General features: G+C 41.9%; 1 non-coding gene across 1 annotated transcript; it reads right to left on the minus strand.

The window, feature by feature from the left end:
- Nucleotides 1-3169: 3169 nt before the first annotated feature.
- Nucleotides 3170-3242, minus strand: TRNAK-CUU (transfer RNA lysine (anticodon CUU)). The gene has a single exon. It is a non-coding gene; the product is annotated as a tRNA-Lys (tRNA).
- Between the last annotated feature and the right edge of the window lie 477 nt (nt 3243-3719).

Consider the following 3719-nt stretch of genomic DNA (forward strand, 5'->3'; position numbering starts at 1 on the left):
CACCTCTTTTAAGTTTCAAATAAAACACGTTTGGTTGTGTAGTGACAGAGATCTCGCCTGTAGAATTCTGGGAAAAAACACCGCCCAATGTGGGGCTCGAACCCATGACCCTAAGATTAAGAGTCTCATGCTCTACCGACTGAGCTAGCCAGGCTTGGTTACTGTGATTTGACAAAAAGGCCACTCAAGCCAAGGAGTGCAATACAAGCTATTAAAGTAGATCTAGGCTACCACATTCAGTACACTGAGATGCATGCTTGGTTTCACACATTGAGGAAAATGGGTAAGTAACCGTGAAGTAAAATGTGAAGCATTGGTTGTTCAGTGGTAGAATTCTCGCCTGCCACGCGGGAGGCCCGGGTTCGATTCCTGGCCAATGCAGTACTCAAGTTTTACTGAAATTATGGTATATTTTGTTAAAGAGTGTCTGGCTCTTTGCATTTTGGTGGTGCAGGTATAGAATTCCACATACAATAAATTATTGGTAGAATCTTGTGGTTTAGTGGTAGAATTCCCACCTGCCAAGAGAGAGGTCTGGATCTGAAAAGGGAATAAACACCAAACAAATGTTGTACTAAAAGCATATGACTCTTAGCTTGGGAGCTTTATTTCTATTGACTAAGCTGGCCAGGCTTTGTTACAGTGTTGTAGCATCAAGGCAAGGCAACGCTTGCTCTTCAATCTACACTATTAAACCAAAGCAAAGTTTCCACATTCAGTAGATCCTGATATTCCTGCATGGTTTCAACCACTGATGTACACCTGAAACAGCGATATATTTTGTTAAAGAGTGCCTGGCTCTTTGCATTTTGGTGGTGCAGGTATAGAATTTAACATACAATGATTTAGTGGTAGAATCTTGTGGTTTAGTGGTAGAATTCTCGCCTGCCATGAGGGAGGCATGGATCTGAAAAGGGAATAAACACCACCCAATGTTGTGCTCAAAGCAAATGACTCTTAGATTTGGAGTCTTATTCGCTATTGACTCAGATAGCTAAGCTTTTTTACAGTGTTATGGCATCATGGCAAGGCAAGGATTGCCCTTCAATTTATAAAACCAAAGCAAGGTTTCCACATTTAGTAGATCCTGAGATTCCTGCTTGGTTTCACACACTGATGTACACCTCTTTTAAGTTTCAAATAAAACACGTTTGGTTGTGTAGTGACAGAGATCTCGCCTGTAGAATTCTGGGAAAAAACACCGCCCAACGTGGGGCTCGAACCCACAACCCTGAGATTAAGAGTCTCATGCTCTACCGACTGAGCTAGCCAGGCTTGGCTACTGTGATTTGACAAAAAGGCCACTCAAGCCAAGGAGTGCAATACAAGCTATTAAAGTAGATCTAGGCTACCACATTCAGTACACTGAGATGCATGCTTGGTTTCACACATTGAGGAAAATGGGTAAGTAACCGTGAAGTAAAATGTGAAGCATTGGTTGTTCAGTGGTAGAATTCTCGCCTGCCACGCGGGAGGCCCGGGTTCGATTCCCGGCCAATGCAGTACTCAAGTTTTACTGAAATTATGGTATATTTTGTTAAAGAGTGTCTGGCTCTTTGCATTTTGGTGGTGCAGGTATAGAATTCCACATACAATAAATTAATGTTAGAATCTTGTGGTTTAGTGGTAGAATTCCCACCTGCCAAGAGAGAGGTCTGGATCTGAAAAGGGAATAAACACCAAACAAATGTTGTACTAAAAGCATATGACTCTTAGCTTGGGAGTTTTATTTCTATTGACTAAGCTGGCCAGGCTTTGTTACAGTGTTGTAGCATCAAGGCAAGGCAACGCTTGCTCTTCAATCTACACTATTAAACCAAAGCAAAGATTCCACATTCAGTAGATCCTGATATTCCTGCATGGTTTCACCCACTGATGTACACCTGAAAAAGCGATATATTTTGTTAAAGAGTGCCTGGCTCTTTGCATTTTGGTGGTGCAGGTATAGAATTCAACATACAATGATTTAGTGGTAGAATCTTGTGGTTTAGTGGTAGAATTCTCGCCTGCCATGAGGGAGGCATGGATCTGAAAAGGGAATAAACACCACCCAATGTTGTGCTCAAAGAAAATGACTCTTAGATTTGAAGTCTTATTCGCTATTGACTCAGATAGCCAGGCTTGGCAACTGTTGTGTGACAAAAAGGCCACTCAAGCCAAGGAGTGCCCTACAAGCTATTAAAGTAGATCTAGGCTACCACATTCAGTACACTGAGATGCATGCTTGGTTTCACAAATTGAGGAAAATGGGTAAGTAACCGTGAAGTAAAATGTGAAGCATTGGTTGTTCAGTGGTAGAATTCTCGCCTGCCACGCGGGAGGCCCGGGTTCGATTCCCGGCCAATGCAGTACTCAAGTTTTACTGAAATTATGGTATATTTTGTTAAAGAGTGTCTGGCTCTTTGCATTTTGGTGGTGCAGGTAAAGAATTCCACATACAATAAATTAATGTTAGAATCTTGTGGTTAAGTGGTAGAATTCCCACCTGCCAAGAGAGAGGTCTGGATCTGAAAAGGGAATAAACACCAAACAAATGTTGTACTAATAGCATATGACTCTTAGCTTGGGAGTTTTATTTCTATTGACTAAGCTGGCCAGGCTTTGTTACAGTGTTGTAGCATCAAGGCAAGGCAACGCTTGCTCTTCAATCTACACTATTAAACCAAAGCAAAGTTTCCACATTCAGTAGATCCTGATATTCCTGCATGGTTTCACCCACTGATGTACACCTGAAAAAGCGATATATTTTGTTAAAGAGTGCCTGGCTCTTTGCATTTTGGTGGTGCAGGTATAGAATTCAACATACAATGATTTAGTGGTAGAATCTTGTGGTTTAGTGGTAGAATTCTCGCCTGCCATGAGGGAGGCATGGATCTGAAAAGGGAATAAACACCACCCAATGTTGTGCTCAAAGCAAATGACTCTTAGATTTGGAGTCTTATTCGCTATTGACTCAGATAGCTAGGCTTTTTTACAGTGTTATGGCATCATGGCAAGGCAAGGATTGCCCTTCAACCTATAAAACCAAAGAAAGGTTTCCACATTTAGTAGATCCTGAGATTCCTGCTTGGTTTCACACACTGATGTACACCTCTTTTAAGTTTCAAATAAAACACGTTTGGTTGTGTTGTGACAGAGATCTCGCCTGTAGAATTCTGGGAAAAAACACTGCCCAACGTGGGGCTCGAACCCACGACCCTGAGATTAAGAGTCTCATGCTCTACCGACTGAGCTAGCCAGGCTTGGTTACTGTGATTTGACAAAAAGGCCACTCAAGCCAAGGAGTGCAATACAGGCTATTAAAGTAGATCTAGGCTACCACATTCAGTACACTGAGATGCATGCTTGGTTTCACACATTGAGGAAAATGGGTAAGTAACCGTGAAGTAAAATGTGAAGCATTGGTTGTTCAGTGGTAGAATTCTCGCCTGCCACGCGGGAGGCTTGGGTTCGATTCCCGGCCAATGCAGTACTCAAGTTTTACTGAAATTTTGGTATATTTTGTTAAAGAGTGTCTGGCTCTTTGCATTTTGGTGGTGCAGGTATAGAATTCCACATACAATAAATTAATGTTAGAGTCTTGTGGTTAAGTGGTAGAATTCCCACCTGCCAAGAGAGAGGTCTGGATCTGAAAAGGGAATAAACACCAAACAAATGTTGTACTAAAAGCATATGACTCTTAGCTTGGGAGTTTTATTTCTATTGACTAAGCTGGCCAG

This window comes from Crinia signifera, unplaced genomic scaffold, assembly GCF_055691185.1.
Source record: "Crinia signifera unplaced genomic scaffold, ASM5569118v1 HAP2_SCAFFOLD_74, whole genome shotgun sequence".
NCBI lineage: Eukaryota > Metazoa > Chordata > Amphibia > Anura > Myobatrachidae > Crinia > Crinia signifera.